At 37.6% G+C, this 24297-nt stretch overlaps 1 protein-coding gene across 9 annotated transcripts in view; it reads right to left on the minus strand.

Annotated features, from left to right (window-relative positions):
* Nucleotides 1-24297, minus strand: part of ART3 (ADP-ribosyltransferase 3 (inactive)) — a 135648-nt gene that overhangs the window by 61974 nt on the left and 49377 nt on the right. The gene's annotated exons all lie outside the window — the stretch shown is intronic.

The raw sequence follows: 24297 nt of genomic DNA on the forward strand, positions 1-24297 counted from the left end.
GTCCCATCACTTCATGGCAAACAGATGGGGACTCAATGGAAACAGTGACAGGTTTTATTTTTTTGGGCTCCAAAATCACTGCAGATGGTGACTGCAGCCATGAAATTAAAAGATGCTTGCTCCTTGGAAGAAAAGCTATGACCAACCTAGACAGCATGTTAAAAAGCAGAGATATTACTTGGTCGACAAAGGTCTGTATAGTTAAAGCTACGGTTTTTCCTGCTGGACCATAAAGAAAGTTAAGTGCCAAAAAATTGGTGCTTTTGAACTGTGGCATTGGAGAAGACTTTTGAGAGTTCCCTGGACAGCAAGGATATCAAATCAGTCAATTCTAAAGGTATCAGCCTGAATATTCATTGGAAGGACTGATGCTGAAGGTGAAGTTCCAATTCTTTGACCACCTGATGTGAAGAACTGACTCATTAGAAAAGACCAAGATGCTGGGAAAGACTGAAGGCAGGAGAAGAAGGGGACGACAGAGGATGAGATGGTTGGATGATCACCGTCTCGAAGGACATGAGTTTAAGCAAGCTCTGGGAGTTGGTGATGGAGAGGGAAGCCTGGTGTGCTGCAGCCCATGTGATCACAAAAAGTCAGACACAACTGAGCAACTGAAGTGAACTGAAATTAAAAAAATTTTGAGAAGCTGAAGCAGTAGCTATATTTTCCATCTACATTTTTCTCCATAAAATACAAAATTGATTAAAGATTTAGAAAGAAAAAAGCTTTTAAATTGGATGGGAAAAAAAGCTATTCTCATTCACTTATCAGCTGTAAGATGTCCAAAATAGCATAAAGCCTTGTGGATTCAGGACACAAACAAGGATAAACAAGACCTGATTTACTGATTGGAAAATCCTGTGGAAGCTATCCATTCCTAAATAAGAAGGGGTAAAAGGAATAATAATTTTTACTTTCAGTCCTGTACATTTCTTTTTTAAATGCATAGAAGGACACTATTTTAAAAGCTGAACATTTTATGTAACACAAAGAACACAGAAAAATTCTGTCCCTAGGCATGGCTAATGTTGTAATCAAGAGTTTAGTTAATAACTTTTTTTTCTCAAAGCTGGAAACTCCCATAAAGCAACTACTGTTGGAAAATCATTTAAACTTAAAAGAAAACTGAAGATAACTTACCACTTTTTAATTTATGCTTCCTCTCTTCTGGAAGAGAAAATCTTTTTTTTTTTTTTTTTAAAAAGGGAATTAAAACTAAAAGGGGTATTCCCTTAGGAAGACAAGAGAGTTAATGATTACATGAATAGGTCTGGTAGCTTTCTTCTATGTGACTCATCATCCTTTTTAGAGGCTCCAGGGGAGAATCCATTTCTTTTCTCATTCAGAGTGTTGGCAGATTTCCATTCCTTGCAGATGTAGGACTGAAATCCCTGTTTCCATGGCTGCAAGTTGAGAGCTATTCCCAGTTTCTAGAGGGTATCACACTCCTTGGCTAGTGGCCCCCTTCCTCCATTTCCAAAGCCAGCAACAGGAGATGGAGTCCCTCACACACTCAAGTCCCTGCTTCTTCTTTTGTTGTATCTTTCTGACTGTTCTGTCTTCCTCTCTTAAGCACCCATATGATTACACTGGTTCCACTTAATGAATGTCTGTATATATTTTAAGGTCCATAACCTTAATTCCAATTGCAACTTTCCTTTTGGGAAGTAATGTAAAACATTCACAGGTTCAAAAGTTTAGAGCATGGACATTCGTGGGGTGCATGGGGCATTATTCTGCTTACCATATTAGCCAAAAGGTGTGGCAGACTTGAATGCAGGGGAGAGTGCCCTGGAAAACACTGGTTTTTAGATGCAGCTGGAGACAAGGTTCAAGATGGAAATTCAGTAGGAGACTAAGCAGAAGTTTCAAGAAAAGATTTTTTAGAGCTACTGTATGATTCTGCAATCCCACTTCTGAGCAAATATCAGGAAAAGATAAAAACTCTAACTGAAAAAGATACACACATCCCAATATTGATAACATCACTATTTACAATAACCAAGATGTGAAAGCAACATAAGTGTTCATCAACAAATGGATAAAGATGTGCAATGAAGTATTACTCCGTTATACAAATGAATGAAATAGTGCCATTTGCAGCAACATGGATGACCTAGACAATATCATACTAAGTCAGTCAAAGACAAATATATATCACTTACATGTGGAATCTAAAAAATAATACAAATGAATCTATTTATAAAACAGAAACAGACTCACAGACATAGAAAACAAACTTATGGTTAACAAAAGGAAAAGGAAGGAGGAGGAGGGACAAATTAGGAATATGGGATTAAGAGATATACATTACTATATATAAAATATGTAAGCAATAAGGATTTACTATGTAACACAGGGAGCAATATTCATTATTTGTAACAACTTATAATGGAAAATAATCTGAAAATATATATACATAACTGAATCACTCGGCTGTATACCTGAAACTAACAAAATATTGTAATGCAACTGTGTTGCTGTTGATTAGTCCCTAAATCATGTTGGACTCTTTCAGGACTCCATGGACTGTTGCAGGCCAGGCTCCTCTGTCTATGGGATTACCCAGGCAAGAATACTGGAGTGGGTTGCCATTTCCTTCTCCAGGAGATCTTCCTGACTCAGGGATCAAACCCACATCTCCTGCATTGGCAGGAGGATTCTTTACAACTGAGCCATACTTCAATTAAAAAAAAAAAAAAAAGAGATTTTTAAGAAAGAGAAAACAGTTGACTTTCAAGGACCACAAAAAAGTCAAGTTACATAAGACATAAAGAGAATCTTTTGAACTTGGTTATATAAGAATAACCAATACCTCATGACAGCTCCACCAGAGAAAGAACTTGACATCAGTAGGTTAAAGAGAAAATGGGAAAAAGGATGGGATCCTTACTAAAAGGACGAAATGACAATGATGGTAATGGTGGTGGTGGTTAGCCCACTAGTGCTGCCGTAACAGATGGTACACACTGGGTGGCCTAAACAACAGAAACTCATTTTCTCAAAGTCCTGGAGGCTGGAAGTTCAAGATGTCAACAGGTTTTGTTTCCTTTGAGGCCTCTCTCCTTGGCTTGCAGATGGCCATTTTTTTTCTCTGCATCCTCCCGGTTCTTTTTCTTTATGCACTTGCCCCTGGTGTCTCTCTCTTTTCTTGCAAGGACACTGTTCCCATTGGATTAGGGCCTCCACCCTCATAACTTCATTTAACCTCAATTATCTCCTTAAAGGCCTGATCGCCAAATACAGTCACAATGGGGTTTAGGGCTTCAAGCTTTGATATAAATTATGAGGGGATGCAACTCAGCTTATAACTATGAAGATGACAATGATGACAATGATTGTTGCTGACATTTATGAAGTGCTAACTGTATGCCAGGTATAATACTAAACACTTCACATGCATTGTCATTTGATTCTCAAAGGAACCCTATAAGGGGCCATTATTTCTTTCATTTTATCATGTGAAAAGCTGAAGCAAAATCATACAAGGGGCAGAGCTTAAACTTGAACCTTAGTCTTTCAGCTTAAACCCATGTTTTCAAACATGATGCTATGTCTACTTTTTACATAGCTGTAATGGAAAGGAAACAAATAAGACAGCATCCAGGTAAGAATATGAAAATGAGGAAGGTTTTGGTTTTTTCCTTTGCTTTTGTCTTGTTTTTACTAGCCCAAAGCTAAGAACAGCTTGAAAAACAAGGTAATATACTAAATAGAAAAAAGTCCAGAGAAAAAGGGAGCAGTTGAAGACAGAGTCTACTGTTCCACTTTTAGCTTCTGCCCTGATTCTGATAAAAACTGAAAAATAAAACTTATATTACACAGCTAGTTAAATCACTCTACAAATAAATCTTAACTACCTATCATGTGACAGGCACTGTACAAGAATCTCGTAATAGTGAGCAAAATCCAGAAATTGTCCTTGTCCTTATAATACTTAAAGTTTAGTGGAGAAGGTAGTACTAATTAAACCATCAGAAAAGGTTATATAATAATAAACTGAGATAAGTGCTATGAGTGAAAAGAACATACTCCTAAGGGAACACATAATAAAAGAACCTGTTATAGATTCTATATAGAGGATGTACTACTAAAGGCTACTCTAAAAAGAGAGCTAATACTGGGCTCAAAGCAGAAGGATGAGTAATATGTGCAATGGGGAAGGGGACGGGTAATATTCTGGGCACAGGGAAGAGCAAGGCAAAGGCCCTGAGGGACGTGTGGGAGGACTATGGCATACCTGAGGAACTGAAAGGAGGTTAGCACGGCTGGTGCTGAACTAACAAAGGGCAGAATAGGGGAAGATGAAACTGGGAAGGCATGCAGGGCTATAACAACAGATTTGGTCTTAATCTTAAAGGCTGCTGGAGTATTTTAAGAGTATCACAAAGACACAAGATTAGATCTGCCTTTAAAAGTCCCTCTGGCTCCACAAACCAGACTAGGAGGAATAGAGAACGGATGCAGGGTGATCAATTGAGAGACTGCTGCAGACGCCCATGTTTCCAGCTTGCACAGCTGGTTGTTAACTGATGGCTGACGGTGCCATACGCTCGGATCAGGTGCCTGCAGAAGGAAAGATTTCAGGAGTTTTGTTTTGGATACATTTAGTTTGAGGTGCCTCTTAATTACTCAAATACAGGTGGCGAATAAGCAGTTTATATACAGGTAAAAATTGAGAGGTCTAGATCAGAAACATAATTTGGGAACAACTGATGTATATATGCATAATTACTGAAGCATGACCATTGACTACAATGCTTAAGATACAGCTAGTGATACAGAAGATACAGGATAGAAAGTGATAAAGGCTTGCCTAGGTCTTAATCTTGAAGATATACACAGTTAATTAACAGGGAGAAAACGATGAGCCTGCAAAGAAGGAATAGCAAAAGAGACAGGAGGAAAATCATGAGTACAAGATCACAGAAACCAAAGGAAGAGAGTATCAAGGAGGAGGGCTTCAAGTGCTGCTGATAGACACCAATTCACAGATTACCAGAGTGGAAAGGGAACTTAGAAATTGTCCAGTGCCCCATTATCTCCCAAATATGGAATTAAGATTCAGATAATATGCTAGCTAACCAGTAGAATCTAGATTAAACCCTTAACTCCTAATGCATGGGCCAATACTCTTTTCATACACTTATTTGCCTGATGACTATTACTTGACTCAGCTTTTCTTTTTTAATTAAATCACCTCTATTACTTTAGTCTTTCACCAAACCTCTGGCTACTTCTGAAGCTTCTCTACATCAATAAATCATAATCCATTCTAAAAGAAGCCTTCACTAAACATTAAATTAGAACATTGATCTGGCTCTGCAACCAGAAAATAAGTCACCACCCACTCCTTTACTCCTCCCCCATTCACTCACTCCCGCCACCACTAGTAAAGCTATCACACACCAGTGTCTCAGCATAGCATCCTACACTCTTTGCATTCAAAGGAAAGACTGATTAACTGGGAAACTATTGGAAGAGAGAACTGGAACCTAACACTTTGACTATCAAGTTAGCATACTCAGTCATCCTCTCTTGTCCAGGTAAAATGAAAACTTCAGCCCCAGAGAAATGAAAGGAAGGGGAAAAAAGGAAGGTAAGGGTACAAAACGATAATAATACTGTTTTGCATATTTGCAATTTGCTAAGAAAGCTGCTAAGTGAGTAGGTCAAACAACTAACAGGGAGGGAGCACAGCTGCACCCATCAGCAGAAAACTGGATTAAAGACTTACTGAGCATGGCCCTGCCCACCAAAGCCAAGACTCAGTTTTTCCCACACAGCCAGTCCCTCCCATCAGGAAGCTTGCACAAGCTTCTTATCCTCATTTATCAGAGGACAGATAGAAGAAGCAAGAACTACAGTCCCCATGGCCTCCAGAAGAAAAACCACAATGACAGAAAACTAACCAAAATGATACCATGGATCCCAGCTTTGTGTAACTCAATGAAACTTTGAGCCATACTGTACACGGCCACACAAGACTGACAGGTCATGCCGGAGAGTTCTGACAAGATGTAGCCTGCTGGAGAAGGAAATGGCAAACCACTTCAGTATTCTTTCCTTGAGAACCCCATGAACAGTATGAAAAGGCAAAAAGATATGACAGTGGAAGATGAGCCCCCAGGATGATAGCTGTCCAATATGCTACTTGGGAAGAGCAGAGAAACAGCTCCACAAAGAATGAAGAGGTTGGGCCAAAACAGAAACAACAGCCAGTTGTGGATATGTCTGGTAGTGAAAGTAAAGTCCGATACTGTAAAGAACACTGTATAGGAACCTGGAATGTTAGGTCCATGAATCAAGGTAAAGTGGATGAAGTCAAGCAGGAGATGGCAAGAGTGAACATCGACATCTGAGCAATCAGTGAAAAGGTGAATTTAATTCAGAAGACCATTATATCTACTACTGTGGGCAAGAATCCCTTAGAATCTAAGAAATGGAGTAGCTCTCACAGTCAACAAAAGAGTCCAAAATGCAGTACTTTGGTGCAATCTCAAAAACAACAGTATGATCTCAGTTTATTTCCAAGGCAAACCAGTCAACATCACAGTAGTCCAAGTCTATGCCCCAACCACCAACGCTGAAGCAGCTTAAGTAGAACGGTTCTATGAATACTCCCAACACCTTCTAGAACTAACACCAAAAAGAGATGTCCTTTTCATGATAGGGACTGGAATGCAAAAGTTGGAAGTTAGGAGATACCTGGAGCAATAGGAAAGTTAGGACTTGGAGTACAAAATGAAGCATGACAAAGGCTAACAGAGTTTTGCCAAAAGAACACACTGGTCATAGCAAACACCCTTTCCAACAACACATAAGACAACTCTACACATGGACAACACCAGATGGTCAATATCGAAGTCAGACTGATTATATTCTTTGCCGCCGAAGATGGAGAAGCTCTACAGAGTCAGCAAAAACAAGACCAAGAGCTGACTATGGCTCAGATCATGAACTCCTTGTCGCAAAATTCAGACTTAAACTGAAGAAAGTAGGGAAAACCACTAGACCATTCAGGTATGACCCTAAATCAAATCCCTTATGATTATACAGTGGAAGTGACAAATGATTCAAGAGATTAGATCTGATAGACAGAGTGCCTGAAGAACTATGGACAGAGGATTGTGACATTGTACAGCAGGTAGTAACCAAAACCATCTCCCCCAAAAAAGAAATGCAACAAGGCAAAATGGTTGTCTGAGGAGGCCTTACAAACAGCTGAGAAAAGAAGAGAAGGTAAAGACAAAGGAGAAAAGGAAAGATACACCCATTTGAATGCAGAGTTCCAAAGAATAACATGGACATATAAAAAAGCCTTCCTCAGTAATCAATGCAAAGAAATAGAGGAAAACAATAGAATGGGAAAGACTAGCATTCTCTTCAAGAAAATTAAGAAATACCAAGGGAATGTTTCATGCAAAGATGGGCACAATAAAGGATAGAAATGATATGGACCTAATAGAATCAGAAGATATTAACAAGAGGTGGCAAGAATACACAGAAGAACTATGCAAAAAAGGTCTTAATGACTCAGATAACCACGATGGTGTGATCACTCACCTAGAGACAGACATCTTGGAATGTGAAATCAAGTGGGCCTTAGGAAGCATCACTACGAACAAAGCTAATGGAGATGATGGAATTCCAGTTGAACTATTTTAAATCCTAAAAGATGATGCTGTGAAAGTGCTGCATTCAATATGCCAACAAATTTGGAAAACTTACCAGTGGCCACAGGACTGGAAAAGGTCAGTTTTCATTCCAATCCCAAAGAAAGATGATGCCAAAGAATGCTCAAACTACTGTACAATTTCACATGCTAGCAATGTAATTGCTCAAAATCTTCAAGCTAGGATTCAACAGTACATGAACCAAGAACTTCCAGATGCACAAGTTTGATTTAGAAAAGGCAGAGGAACCAGAGATCAAATTGCTGACATCCACTGGATCACAGAAAAAGTAAGACAATTCCAGAAAAACATCTACTTCGGCTTCACTGACTACACTAAAGCCTTTGACTATGTAGATCACAACAAACTGAAAAATTCTTAACAAGATGGGAATAACAGGCCACACTACCTAGTCCTGAGAAACTTGTACACAGGTCAAGAAGCAACAATCCGAACCAGACACAGAACAATGGACTGTTTCAACATTGAGAAAGGAATATGTCAAAGCTGTATGTTGTCACCCTGCTTGTTTAACAGGGTGTATGTATGAACTGAACTGTATGTATGCATATGTATGATGTATACACACATGATGCATATGCAGAGTACATCATTCAAAATGCCAGGCTGGATGACTCACAAGCTGGAATCAAGATTGCTGGGAGAAACATCAACAACCTCAGATATGCAAATGATACCACTCTAACAGCAGAAAGTGAAGAGGAACTAAAGAGCCCTTCATGAGGGCGAAAAGAGGAGATGAAAAAGCTAACTTGAAACTCAACATTAAAAAAACAAAGATCGTAACACCCAGTCCCATCACTTCATGGCAAATAGATGGGGAAAAAATGGAAAGTGACACACTTTATTTTCTTGGGCTCCAAAATCACTGCAGACAGTGACTGCAGCCATGAAATTAAAAGACGCTTGCTTCTTGGAAGGAAAGCTATAACAAACCAAGACAATGTATTAAAAAGCAAAGACATCACTTTGCCGACAAAGGACCATACAGTCAAAGCTATGGTTTTTCCAGTAGTCGTGTATCGTTCAATGTGAGAGCTGGACCATAAAGAAGCCTGAAAGTTGAAGAATTGATGCTTTCAAACTGGTGCTGGAGAAGGCTCTTGACAGTCCTTTAGACAGCAAGGAGATCAAACTAGTCAATACTAAAGGAAATCAACCCTGAATATTTATTGGAAGGACTGAAGTGGAAGCTCCAATATTTTGGCCTTCTGATACGAAGAACTGACTCATTGGTAAAGACCCTGATGCTGGAAAAGATTGAGGGCAGGTGGAGAAGGGGACGACAGAGGATGAGATGGTTGGATGGCACCACTGACTCAAAGGATATGAGTTTGAGCAAACTCCAGGAGATAGTGAATGATGGGGAAGCCTGGCATGCTTCAGTCCATGGGGTTGCAAAGAGTTGGACATAACCTAGCGAATGAACAAGAGTATATCTTAAAATTTTTCATTTCAAGGAAAAAAAGCTATATATTGTGGTGATATTTACTAGACTTATTTTGGTGATCATTTTGCAATGTATACAAATACCAAATCATTATGTCTTATACTTCAAATCTCGACTTATTCTCACACACACACTTTATGCAAGGCAAATAAATAGGATATAAAAGATAAATCAGACAAGGTTCTTGTCTCAGATAAAACCTCTCAAATTTAACAATCACCATCATTTTAACATCTATAGGAAAGTAGGTTCTGATTTCCTAACCAATGTTCCATCAACAATCCTTTTCCTAATTTTATAAATGTTAGTGATACACACTTAACTCATATTTAGCCATCAGTTTATTCTGTATCCCTCATCCCTCTCTGTCAGACATGCACAAACATAGTAGTTCTCCACTTCATATTTGTATAGTTTACTTGTTTATTCTCTTAAGTATGTCCCTTTTGCCCTTAATGCTACTGAACTTCACACTAATCCATTTCTCTAAATTGCCAGTCACTGAGTAGTTTAGTTATCCACACAATCTGGAATGTCCTGAATATGTAATGAGTGTACTGAATGGCAAATAAAAGACATTTCTTTTTCCCTAAAAAAGGAAAAAAATCAATTGAGAACAATTGAGAATATAAACAAAAAGCCACTTAATTCTAAGCTTTTAGAGAAACAAGAAAGGTGCAACTCACAATCTTTAAATTTAAAACCAAGAAATGTCGAAGTAACTTTTTAAAAACAAATTTTACAAATATCTTAAAAAATTCAATTCCATATTACAATAAAAATGAAAGAGGATAGAGAAAGATGGAGAGATGAATAAATTCTGAAATAAAAACAAGAGAAAGAGAAGGGAAGATAGTTCAAAAATTAAAAGAACTTTGGACTTTCCAAAGCAAATATCTGCTATGAGGTTCTTCCCTTGCACCGTGAGCACAGAGCTAACAGGAAAAAGTCACTATTGCTGCTGTTTACAAATTTTAATTCAAAACACAGGGGGAAAGTTACTTCTGCAGCAAAGACTATGTGCCTGCTGCGTTTGTGTGTGTATATTAATAGGCAGGAAATTCCTACTCTCTTTTTTCATCTTTTAAATACTTTCTCTTGGCCCAGGGTGAAAAACAGAAATGAATTTCTTTAAACATATATATCAGCAATGATTAATTCTTAGAATTATGAAACTCAGTAAAACCGTAAGTATTAACATATATATTTTACCAACTTTCTATTTCACTCAAAGATAAAATCTTTCTTCAAAGCAGTAATGTTCCCTGTGGAAACCTCCACCTCTAGCAGTTACAGGAAGCTCTACCTTATCTGGTAACCAGACTCAAGTAATTCACTCATTAAAGGTCCTATCTACAGTACTCCACATGTCATAATCTTTCTTTTTTAAGAATACAAACAGAAATTTACAATACCATGTGGAAAATAGATAGCCAATGGGAATTTGTTGTATGACTCAGGAAACTCAAACAGGGACTTTGTGACAATCTAGAAGGGTGGGATGGGAGGGAGATGGGAGGGAGGTCTGGGAGGGAGGGGACATGGGTGTACCTATGGCTGATTCTTGTTGATGTATGACAGAAAACCACAACATTCTGTAACACAATTACCGTTCAATTAAAAAAAAGATTACAAACAAAGCCATCGTTATGACAAGTTTGGGTTTTTAAAATATAAATAATCTCAACTCTAAGATGAAAAGGCATTTATACTAACTAAAGCATTCATGAGAGCCACACCAGAAACTCATGGCTAAATTCTAAATGAAATTTGGTTCTACTTAATCTTATGGTACAGAATGCACCTTGTTCTTATGAGCAATTAGCATCCTGTTCATCAAGGTGTCCTGTCCAACTATCTCAGAAGGGATTCCCTAATTTTCCAACACAGCTGTTATCCATAATTGTCAGCATACCACAAGAAGCTTCTGAAGAGAGAAAAGAACACTGCCACAGAACAGCTTTGAATATTATGGATAAAAACCTAAATGGGCTGTTATCAAAGTTCAAGAAGAAACTTTTTTCTGAAGGTTTAAAACAAACAAACAAAAAACCCTTAGTAGCAGAGACTGCCTCAGGGGAAGATACTGTGGGTTTTTTTTGCATGTCTGAATTATTTTTAAACCACGTGTGTATATACACACATGCATGTATATCACAATGAAAGCCAGTATAACACAATGAATTTCTGGATCCAGAATACCTCAGGTCAAATGCCATCTCATCCACCTTCTAGCTATGTGACTACTTACTAACCATGTGACACTGGATGTATTTCTTACTTCTCTGTATCCAATTTCATCACCTGTCAAACGGTGATAATAATAGTTTCCCCTCACTGGGTTGAGAAGAATCAATGAGCTAATAGATAAGAGTCTGGTGCACAGTAGGCACCATATAAATATTAGATATCACTATTTTTAACTTTTGGAGTTAATTTTAGACTTCTAGAAAGTTGCAAAAATATTCTTAGGATAAGGATAAGGAAAGGTATCCTTATCTCATCACTTCCCTTCCCCTAATGCTAACATCTTATATTACCATACCACAATTTTCAAGAACAGGAAACAAACATTGGTACAATTTTGTTAAGAAAATAACACACTTTAAATTCCACCAATTTTTCCACTAACTGTCCAGGACCCATACTAATTCAGTTATTTCTACTTAGTTTCCAAGTGTGACAGCTTCTCCTTGCAGACACAAGCTTAACCAATGATCAAAGTAAATATAACTAGTCATAAAATGTATCAACAACATAAGCTCCTTGATATGATACACTAAAAAGGATATAACAGCATTTGGTTGTTTTCTTGCCAAAAATGCATAACTTCATTCCAGTTATGAGAAACTAGAAGATAGGCCAAAATTGAGACACATTCTATAAAATAACTGATAAGTATGCTTCACAAGTATCACTATTATTTAACTTTTTAAAAATTAAAAGTAAATTATCTTTTTAAATCAGTATCTGTATGTCATGACATCCCAAAGTTTGGGTAACTTTTCTTTAATTCTAATTTGCAGGTAGTTCCCCACTGATCTATGGAACCTAATTCAAAATTCATCTGAAGACCCACTATTTTGTACCAAGATGATTTTCTTCATGACAGAGCCTGTATTTCAAGTTCATTAAGAGGTAACTCTATTTTAGCAGGCTACCTTATAAACCTAACTAACCTAATATATATCATTTTTCTAGGGAGAAATGTATTATAGGTCTCAACTAGAAATGTCAGGAATACATCTCTTTCCTTTATTCACTCTGTCCCCAACATGATGGGCAACAGGAACTCTGCCTCTTTCCTGGTCTATCTGAATACATCCAGCACACCCTTGGTGGTGCTGGTTTAGTTGCTCAGTTAGGACTGACTCCTGCGACCCCAAGGACTGTAACCCACCAGGCTCCTATGTCCATGGGATTTCCCTTTACTCTACTGCTACTAAACAACAATGCTGGCTCTTGGCAATTCCCAGGACCACTCCCCCTTTACTTTAAAACTGCTTCTCTTTTCCCTTTCCCTAATCCTTGGACTTCTAGCAATTTAAGACCTATTTCTGGAGCCCTCAGTTTTGGCAATATGTTCACATGCCTCTCTTCTGAGGCTTTCCAGACTCAGACCTGGACTCTGCATATTCCTCAGATTTTGAGAAGATGCCACAGATGTAAGTAAAAGTCTGCCTCCACTAGTTTAACTCTTACAGAGTGTCATCTACTAGCTGGGCTGATCCTTGGTATTCTCCCAAATATGTAAATTCAGACTGAGAGATTCCGGAAGGGACCTGGGATGAGGACAGGTACCAACTAGCACTCTAGAAAGGATTAAGAATGTAGGCTAGAGAAAAAAATGTTAGTGGAATGGAGGGATGGGAATAAGAGAGCAGGACTGTAATAGCACCAGTGTCCTAAAGTAGTTTCCTTGCCCTATTCCATCCTTCCCTGTTTTTCCCAGAAGACTCTAAGGTCTTCATATGGTACAAATTCCCAGGGACAAGGACTGCTGGCTGCCTAGTGCACTGACGTCAACTATTGCCTCCAACCAGAGTTTCTGTCCACCTCAACTAATTGTGAAAAAGAATAGAGACTCCTCAGAAGCAGGAGTCCTGCTTCTCCTCAGGCTTAACTCCAAAACCTGAAACATCAGAGAACTCCTGGGAACTCCAGGGAACATTAATAGACAAGAGCTCATCCAAAATCCTCCATACCTACACTGAAACCAACCTCCACCCAAGAGCCAACAAGTTCCAGAGCAAGACATACCATGCTAATTCTCCAGCAAAGCAGGAATACAGCCCTGAGCATTAAAAGACAGGCTGCCCAAAGCCATACCAAACCCACAGACACCCAAAATTCACTACTGGACACTTCACTGCACTCCAGACAGAAGAGATCCAGCTCCATCCACCAGAACACCGAGGCAAGCTCCCTTAACCAGGAAACCTTGACAAGCCATTCATCCAACCCCGCCCCGAAGAGAGCAGGCTCCACAATAAAGAGGAACCACAAACTTCCAGCTTATAGAAAGGGCACCCCAAACACAGCAATCTAAACAAAATGAAAAGGCAGAGAAATATTCAGCAGGTAAAGGAACATGATAAATGCCCATCAAACCAAACAAAAGAGAAGGAGATAGGGAGTCCACCTGAAAAAGAATTTAAAATAATGATAGTAAAGATGATGCAAAATCTTGAAAACAAAATAAGAGTTACAGATAAATAGATTAGAGACAAGGATTGAGAAGATGCAAGAAATGAATAATGCAATAACTGAGACCAAAAGCACTCTGGAGGGAGCCAACAGTAGAATAACCGAGGGAGAAGATAAGTGAGGTGGAAGAGAGAATGGTGGAAATAAATGAAGCAGAGAGGAAGAAAAAAAAGAATTAAAAGAAATTAGGACAACCTCAGAGACCTCTGGGACAATGTTAAATGCCCCAACATTTGAATCATAGGAGTCCCAGAAGAAGACAAAAAGAAAGGGCATGAGAAAATACCTGAGGAGATTACAGTTGAAAACTTCCTTAAAATGGGGAAGGAAATAGCCACCCAAGCCCAAGAAACCCAGAGAGTCCCAAACAGGATAAACCCAAGGTGAAACACCCCAAGACACATATTAACCAAACTAACGAAGATCAAACACAAAGAGCAAATATGAAAAGCAGCAAGGGAAAAGCAACAAATAACACACAAAGGGATCCCCATAAAGCTAACAACTGATCTTTCAATAGAAACTCTTCAGGCCAGAAGGGAATGGCAGGACATACTTAAAGTGATGAAAGAGAAAAACCTGCAACCCAGATTACCATACCCAGCAAGGATCTCATTCAAATATGAAGGAGAAATCAAAAGCTTTACAGACAAGCAAAACCTGAGAGAATTCAGCACCACCAAACCAGCTCTTCAACAAATGCTAAAGGATCATCTCTAGACAGGAAGCACAGAAAAGGTTTATAAACTCAAACCCAAAACAACAAAGTAAATGGCAATGTGATCATACTTATCAATAATTACCTTAAATGTAAATTGGTTGAATGTCCCAACTGAAAGACTGACTTAACGGATACAAAAACAAGACCCCTACATACTCTGTCTGCAAGAGACCCACCTCAAACCAAGGGACACATACAGACTGAAAGTGAAGGGATGGAAGAAGATATTTCATGCAAATGGAAACCAAAAGAAAGCAGGAGTCGCAATACTCATATCAGATAAAATAGACTTTGAAATAAAGGCCATGAAAAGAGACAAAGAAGGGCACTACATAATGATCAAAGGATCAATCCAAGAAGAAGATGTAACAATTATAAATACATATACACCCAACATAGGAGCACCTCAATTCATAAGGCAAATGTGAATAGTATGAAAGGGGAAATTAACAGTAACACAATAATAGTGGGAGACTTTAATACCCACTCATACCTATGGATAGATCAACCAAATAGAAAATTAGCAAGGAAACACAAACTTTAAATGATACAATGGCCCAGTTAGACCTAATTGATATCCATAGGACATGTGACCCCAAAACAGTGAATTTCACCTTTTTTCTCAAGTGCACACGGAACATTTTCCAGAACAGATCACATCCTGGGCCATAAATCTAGCCTTAGTAAATTAAAAAAAACTGAAATCATTTCAAGCATCTTTTCTGATCACAATGCAGTAAGATTAGATGTCAACTACAGGAAAAAAACTATTAAAAATACAAACATATGGAGGCTAAATAACACGCTTCTGAATAACCAACAAATCATGGAAGAGATCAAAAATGAAATCAAAATAAGCCTAGAAACAAATGAAAATACAACAACCCAAAACCTATGGGATTCACTAAAAGCAGTGCTAAGGGGAAGGTTCACAGCATTACAAGCTTACCTCAAGAAACAAGAGAAAAATCAAATAAATAACCTAACTTTACACCTAAAGCAACTTGAGAAAGAAGAAATGAAGAACCCCAAGGTTAGTAGAAGGAAAGAAATCATAAAAATTAAGGCAGAAATAAATGAAAAAGAAACAAAGGAGACCACAGCAAAAATCAACAAAACTAAAAGCTGGTTCTTTGAGAAGATAAATAAATTAAACAAACCATTAGCAAGACTCATCAAGAAAAAAAGGGAAAAAAACAACAAAATTAGAATTTAAAATGGAGAAATCACAACAGACAACACAGAAATACAAAGGATCATAAGAGACTACTATCAGCAACTATATGCCAATAAAATGGACAACTTGGAAGAAATGAATGAATTCTTAGAAAATCTTAACAGTCCCATCACAAGCACAGAAATTGAAACTGTAATAAAAAATCTTCCAACAAACAAAAGCCCAGGACCAGATGGCTTCATGGCTGAATTCTACCAAAAATTTAGAGAAGAGCTAACACCTATCCTACTCAAACTCTTCCAGAAAATTGCAGAGGAAGGTAAACTGCCAAACTCATTCTATGACCCCACCATCACCCTAATACCAAAACCAGACAAAGATGCCACCAAAAAAGAAAACTACAGGCCAATATCACTGATGAACATAGATGCAAAAATCTTCAACAAAATTCGAGCAAACAGAATCCAACAACATATTAAAAAGGTCATACACCATGACCAAGTGGGCTTTATCCCACGGATGCAAGGATTCTTCAATATTCGCAAATCAATCAATGTGATATACCACATTAACAAATTGAAAGATAAAAACCATATGATTATCTCAATAGATGCAGAAAAAGCCTTTGACAAAATTCAACATCCATTCAAGAACTCTCCATAAAGCAGGCATAGAAGGAACACACCTCAACATAATAAAAGCTATATATGATAAACCCACAGCAAACATTATCCTCAATGGTGAAAAATTGAAAGCATTTCCCCTAAAGTCAGGAACAAGACAAGGGTGCCCACTCTCACCACTACTACTCAACATAGTTTTGGAAGTTTTAGCCAGAGCAATCAGAGAAGAAAAAGAAATAAAAGGAATCCAGATTTGAAAAGAAGAAGTGAAACTATCACTGTTTGCAGATGATATGATTCTCTACATAGAAAACCCTAAAGATACCACCAGAAAATTACTAGAGCTAATCAGTGAATATAGTAAAGTTGCAGGATATAAAATTAATACAAAGAAATCCCTTGCCTTCCTATACACTAACAATGAGAAAATATAAAGAGAAATTAAGGAAACAATCCCATTCACCATTCCAACGAAAAGAATAATTAGGAATAAATCTACCTAAAGAAACAAAAGACCTATATATAGAAAAGAATAAAATAATTAGGAATAAATCTACCTAAAGAAACAAAAGACCTATATATAGAAAACAATAAAACACTGATGAAATAAATCAAAGATGACACAAATAGATGGAGAAATATACTGTGTTCATGGATCAGTAAGAATCAACATAGTGAAAAATGAGTATACTACACCCAAAGCAATCTATAGATTCAGTGCAATCCCTATCAAGCTACCAGTGGTATTTTTCACAGAACTAGAACAAATAATTTCACAGTTTGTATGGAAATACAAAAAACCTCAAATAGCCAAAGAAGCCTTGAGAAAGAAGAATGGAACTGGAGGAATCAACCTGCCTATACTACAAAGCTACAGTCATCAAGACAGTATGGAACTGGCACAAAGAATGAAATATAGATCAATGGAACAAAATAGAAAGCCCAGAGATAAACCCATGTACCTATGGACACCTTATCTTTGACAAAGGAAGCAAAATATATAATGAAGAAAAGACAATCTCTTTAACAAGTGGTGCTGGAGAAAATGATCAACCACCTATAAAAGAATGAAACTAGAACACTTTCTAACACCATATACACAAATAAACTCAAAATGGATTAAAGATCTAAATGTAAGACCAGAAACTATAAAATTCCTAGAGGAAAACATAAGCAAAACACTGTCTGACATAAATCACAGCAAGATCCTCTATGATCCACCTCCCAGAGTAATGGAAATAAAAGCAAAAATAAACAAACGGGACCTAATTAAACTTAAAAGCTTTTGCATAACAAAGGAAACTATAATCAAGGAAACAGTACTGCCACACGACCCAGCAATCCCACTGCTGGGCATACACACTGAGGAAACCAGAATTGAAAGAGACGTGTACCCCAGTGTTCATCACAGCACTGTTTACAATAGCCAGGACATGGGAGCAACCTAGATGTCCATCGGCAGATGAATGGATAAGAAAGCTGTAGTACTTATACACAATGGAATATTACTCAGCTATTAAAAAAACACATTTGAATCTGTTCTAATGAAGTGGATGAAACTGGAGCCTATTATACAGAGTGAAGTAAGTCAGAAAGAAAAACACCAATACAGTATATTAACTCATATATATGGAATTTAGAAATATGGTAATGACAACCCTATATGCGAGGCAGCAAAAGAGACACAGATATAAAGAACAGACTTTTGGACTCTGTAGGAGAAGGTGAGGGTGGAATGATTTGAGAGAATAGCACTGAAACATGTATATTACCATATGTGAAACAGATCGCCAGTCCAAGTTTGATGCATGAAACAGGGCACTCAAAGCTGGTGCACTGGGACAAACCAGAGGGATGGGACGGGGAGGGAGATGGGAGTGGGGTTTAGGATGGGGGACACATGTACACCCATGGCTGATTCATGTCAATGTATGGCAAAAGCCACCACAATATTGTAAAGCAATTAGTCTCCAATTAAAATTAATTAATTAATTAAAAAAAAGAATACAGACTTCTTCCCTTTTTCTCTTTCCTTGTAATAAGCCAAGTTTTCCAATGGTTACTACTAGTAGTCATGATGGGAAAATAAGAGTAAAAACATTACTAACAAAGGTTAAGTTTTAAGAAGTCACAATAATCATTCTCCTGGTATTCAATGAAATATAAATTAAATGGGATTCTAGACTTTGTCAAGGTTTTCTGATTTCTCTCACCAGACAACTCAGATTCTATTTATATCCTGAATTGTTCCATATTTAATCCTCTTCTTCAATACTCTTGAGCTTTCTCTTTTCTAGGGAGGTCTGGATCTGGAGTTAACAGTCAAACCTCTGAGATTGCCTTTCACGTCCCTGTTTCATCACAGAAGAAGGAATTCAAGTGGGCGTTTTCACTGCTGCTGCCCTCTGACTCTAGTAATTATTAAATGTGTTAAATGACTCAGGAAATGTTACATAATTTGTGGAATGTAACTCTTTCTGCATACCTTTAAAAAGATGATACTGGTGCTCTTACAGAATTGCTGCAAGGACTAGTGAGACACTAGGTGCAATACCTGGCACATGGCAGGCACTCAACAAATGATGACAATTATCATGGTCTCCATCACCACCCTGCTGCCTCCAGCTGGCACAGGTGCAAGGTTGAGAGGGAGGAAACCAGAGCTGAGGAGTGAGCTGTTTCCCCCACCACACCTCTTACTGCTCACCTACACACACATTAAAAGACTACAGAAGCAAGAATCATGGCAAGTAAGCTAGATTACTTTTGTTGGCTTTTTATTAAAAAGGGAAAAAGCATTCAACATAATCTATAAAATAAAAACAATACACAGCCTATCTAAATATTTTTAAGTGTTGTTCTTGTTTTGACTCCAAGACATTCATTTATTCTAAGTATCAAAATAACATAAGAAATAAAATATCTGTACTAAAAAAGGCCCTTCCAGTTCTTTTCTTCACATTCCTCATTATATCTCCTATTTTAAAACATTACATTTTAAGTTTAAATTGGCAAGCCATGTGTACTGAAATGCTTCTTACAAAGCACCATTTTAGATGTCCTATTTCTAAACAACACAAACAAATCCAGTGCAACTTCATACCTTACATACATAGCTCCTCTAACATTCACATGCAGGACTCATCTCTCCAGGCAAGATCTTTTGGTGCACACTCTTTCCAACTAGCTCTGAATAGTATCTGCCAGATCTCTTCTTTCCTCTCCTTCAGCTTTTCTGAGTAGCAGAAAACCTGAATTAACGATAATAAGGGAGACTACTGCACCATTTGTCTTCCTTTTATTGAATCAAGCTTCTTTCAGTTAGCTGTTTGTAAAGTTGCTCATAGCTAATATCTCACATGTTTCCATCCCCTAACAATAAGCATGTTGTTTTCCAACTTGGAAAATTAACACGAACGTCCACATTGACCTGGCAGTTGTAGACTGCAGTCATTTTCCAGGCGGCCAATTTAAGGCCATGAATAGAGATGCCTTTGTTGTGAGAAAAATGATGTCTTTGAAGTTTATGGTGATGCTGAAGCTGCTTTATACAACCCACTGCTCCTGGCTCAAATAGCAGCAAACATTCTGTGAGGAATACAGAGGACATGGAAAAGAGGGTTGATAATCTGTTCAGTGAGATAACAGAACTGAGATAATAGAACTTCTTCTGTCTTCTAAATTTTAACATATGAGGTCTTAAAATCATACCTAAAATTCTAAAGGAAAGCAATTCACTTTCAAACCCATGTTCTGTTTCCTTCTGAATTATTGTGAAAACAAATTAAGTAGCTTCTCTTTGACACTTCTTAACTGTACTTTAATAAAATCAACTTGGCAAAAAGTAACATTCCAAGGCAAATAAGTTTGGTTCCACATAATACAAACAGGTTGAGAAAAGTGAATAATGGCTGTTATTTCGTAACTCTTTCTTCTTCAAAGGTAAAACATTAAATTTCGTTTTCAGAAGAATGGTAGATTGAAATCTTATTTCCAAGAAAATCAAAGAGTTACAGTTTAATAAATCACCTGTAGCTTAGCTGTTCCAGGAAACCTTCTCCTTTGCAATAAATTTAATTAAGACAATGGGAAGCCATCCAACTTCAGGAACAAGATACAGGTAGCCTGTGTCTGACCAGCACAAAAAGGCAGAGATAAAAAGTAAAATAAACTGAACTAACAGTAACTTTGAAATCTTCAATCACTGAAAGCTAAAAACTCATTTTTTTCTTTTCATGCTCATCTTTCAGAGTACCAATAACTGTCTCTCCTTTAACATCAGAAATTTGGTAGAATTCAGTCTTCTGTCATGCAAGGTGCATCAGGTTCTGATTCCTTCTATCATTCTGAAAAGTAGAGGAAAAGTATATGGCTAGCAGTGGGTCAGTTGGGTCAGTATGGAGATGGAGGCCACTGAAAACTGGCCCTTCTTTTGTGCATGTATTTGAGACTGCAATGTTTGGGGCAGTGCATATCACACATGAAATCATCCTTATGAAATGTGAGTTCTTGTACATCTCATTCACAAATGCCAGATTACATTACACTACATTTTGAAAACATCTTATGCCAAAGTCCAAGAAGGAGACTAAGTATAAACTCAGAAAAATCCTCTTCAAAATTCATTATCTCTGTGGAATGCTTTCAAATAGCAATAAAATATACACTACTCCTTAATGCCATAATGATTTTTTTACTGTTTATACCATTTTTCCCCAGATTTATTTTGGAAAAAATACAGCCTTGCCCAGTGCCTAATAGCTGCCTTGAATATAGCTGGCAGGATCTTTTGATTTCTGGAAAAGGTATTTATTAATGTTAAAGGAAAATCACAGAAGTAGAATTACATTAAGGGTTTCTGAAAAACTCCACTGGCAGCTCCCTAAAAGCCTTAATCCCTCTATAAAAGAGCATCAGGTTTTGTACTAGTGTACTTTTAAAAGTTAAGGACTACATCAATCTGTTCAACCTATTCACATTACTTTAGGTGCTTATCACATGTGTGGCAACCTCTACCCCAGGAGTGAGTCATCTGCCTTCTATAAACTCAAAACAACAGGATTCTGTTATATTATGCATGCATGGTAGGTCACTTCAGTCGTGTCTGACTCTGTGCGACCCTATGGACCGCAGCCGGCCAGGCTCCACTGTGCCTGGGATTCTCAGGCAAGAACACTGGAGTGGGTTGCTGTGCCCTCCTCCAGGGATCTTCCTGATCCAGGGATGGAACCTGAGTCTAACCTGCACTGGCAGGTGGGCCCTTTACCACTAGCGCCACCTGGGAAGCCCTCTGCTACACTATACTGCTTTATAATAAATGAGAACTGTTCCATTTCTAACCCACTTTTCATTAATTTAACTACCAAAACAGTCTTAATTTTTTCTGCAAACAATATGCTATTCAAAGACTTAATAAAGGGTGAGTTGGGAATTATTTTTAACTGCCTTACACTAATCTCTCCCCATTTGAAAACACTTTAAAACTCTGAATTAATTGCATAATTGAGAATCATAACTAAAACTTCATATGAATCACAGATTATAGAAATGTAAAGTTGCAAAGGTTTTTGGCAATTAATCATAAGAACTACATTCATGGGATTCTCCTTCAAAGGGAAACTTGTTTGAATGGATGAACTTAGAGTAGTTCAATTCCAGAAACAACAACAACAAAAAAAGGCAAACACTACTAAAAAGAGAGAGAATGAAGTTTAATCTTTGTCCTGCTTAATCAAAGAGAAGACGCAATGAGACATAACAACTTAGTGAAGAGAGAAAGAACAAAAGGACTAGGAAGATTTAGAAAAGTTTCTAAAACAAACTAAAAAAATAAAAAAACATAGTATCTATTCTTCCCTCCATCCCCATCTTTATTTAAAATATAGTATCAATGTAGTATAATATGCTAAATGAATAACTAGACAAGTACTGTCCGATATGGTAGTCACTAAACACATGTGGCTACTAAGCATCTGAAACGTGGCTAGTCTAATCCAAAAGTGTAGTACTGAAAAAAAATTAAAATCTCACTTAATGATTTTATAATGGTTACACCTTGAAATGGCCTGAGTTTGAGTAAACTCCAGGAGCTGGTGATGGACAGGGAGGCCTGGTGTGCTGCGATTCACGGGGTCGCAAAGAGTTGGACACGACTGAGCAACTGAACTGAACTGAACACCTTGAAATGATAATCTTTCATGTTTTAAACCAAATAAAAACATTATTAAAATTAATGTCACCTATTTATTTTAACTTCTTAAATGTAGCTACTAAAGATAATTTCCTGGCAGTCCAGTGGTTCAGTGAATAAAGAACCTGTCTGTAATGCAGGAGACACCAGAGATATGGGTTCAATTCCTGAGTCGGGAAGCTCCCCTGGAGAAGGGCATGGCAAGCCACTTCAGTATCCTTGCCTGGAGAATCCCATGGACGGGGGAGCCTAGCGGGCTACAGTCCACGGGTCACAAGGAGTCGGTCACGACAGAAGCAATGAGCACAGCACCAGCGGTTAGGACTCTGCACTCCCACTGGAGGAGGCCCGAGTTCAAGCCCTGGTCAGAGAACTGGGACCACATGAGCTGCACTACAAGGCCAAAAAAATGAAGAGAAAAAAAATGTTTTAAATGTGGCTACTAGAATATTTAAAATTAAGTATGTGGTTAATCATTATACTTCTTCTAGATAAAGCTAGACAAGACAGTAAATGCTATAATGAAAGCCAGAAGAAATCAAGGTATTAAAGAAAACTTTATGAAGATATCAAAATTTAAAAGAAGGAAAGGATTCAGGAAAGCTGGGGAAAGTGCATTCCATCTTAAAGGAACCATATTATATGATAGAAATAAGAGGGAATCTCTCAAACTCACTAGAGAAGGGGATGTTCTCAAAGAATTAATCCTTCTTACGTGATAATAGTGTTTAGGTCAGAAGAAGTCATAGGGCTAAAGACACACATTTACAGAACATGTTTGAAATGAGGCAGACTGCCTTCTACAATAAATTAGAACACTGCAAACCTTTAAATACACAAGAAGGAACTTGGTTGGTTTAGTCCACTGCTCTATTTTCGATACTCAAAAGAGTGCTAGGCATGTAATAAAATAAATATTTGTCCAATAAATGAATGAACAATGAACTATTGATACTATAGAATGGGGTGGTGCTTTCCAGTAATCTTTAAGGCAGGGATCCTGGGAGGAAAAGGCAGTAAAAAGAGAAAGAGTGTGAAGGAAGGAGAAAGTATCCATACTAGTACCTGCCAGAGTCTAAGTTTACTTTTTGTATAGCTCAAAAAAAGAAGTAAAAAGGTTAAAGCACAAAACCAACTCTGCATAATTTTGGTTCTACATATTATCTAAGAACTTGAAGAAAAAATAATCAATAAGGATTTATGAAATCCAAGAACATATTCCTTTTACTGTATTTGTTTTCCTGTGAGAAAAATGTTAAATGAATGAGAAAGAGAAATAATATTCCAACTACTTTGAGATTAATTAAAATAAAGACTAAGAGGTTTTAAAGACTTGAATGATTGATAACTGTAGGACCTGGTGGCTCAGATGGTAAAGAATCCACCTGCAATGCAGGAGAACTAACTGGGTTTGATCCCTGGGTTGGGAAGATCCCGTGGAGAAGGGAATGGCAACCCATTCCAGTATTCTTGCCTGGAGAATTCCATGGACACAGGAACCTGGTAGGCTACAGTCCACGGGGTCACAAAGAGTTGGACATGACTGAGTGACTAAGACACACACATCTAAGTAAGTATGTGATTTCAGAATAAAATGTAATGATAATTCTCAAATAAGAAGTTAAGTAATGTGAAATAATCATCTGAAAATACAAAACTAGGAAACAGGAAGAAAGGTTTTAATACAGTTATTTTTCTCATCTTACAAAGGGAGGAACTAGATTCTATTTAT

The sequence above is a fragment of the Cervus elaphus genome, chromosome 6 (assembly GCF_910594005.1).
Source record: "Cervus elaphus chromosome 6, mCerEla1.1, whole genome shotgun sequence".
Taxonomy (NCBI): Eukaryota; Metazoa; Chordata; class Mammalia; order Artiodactyla; family Cervidae; genus Cervus; species Cervus elaphus.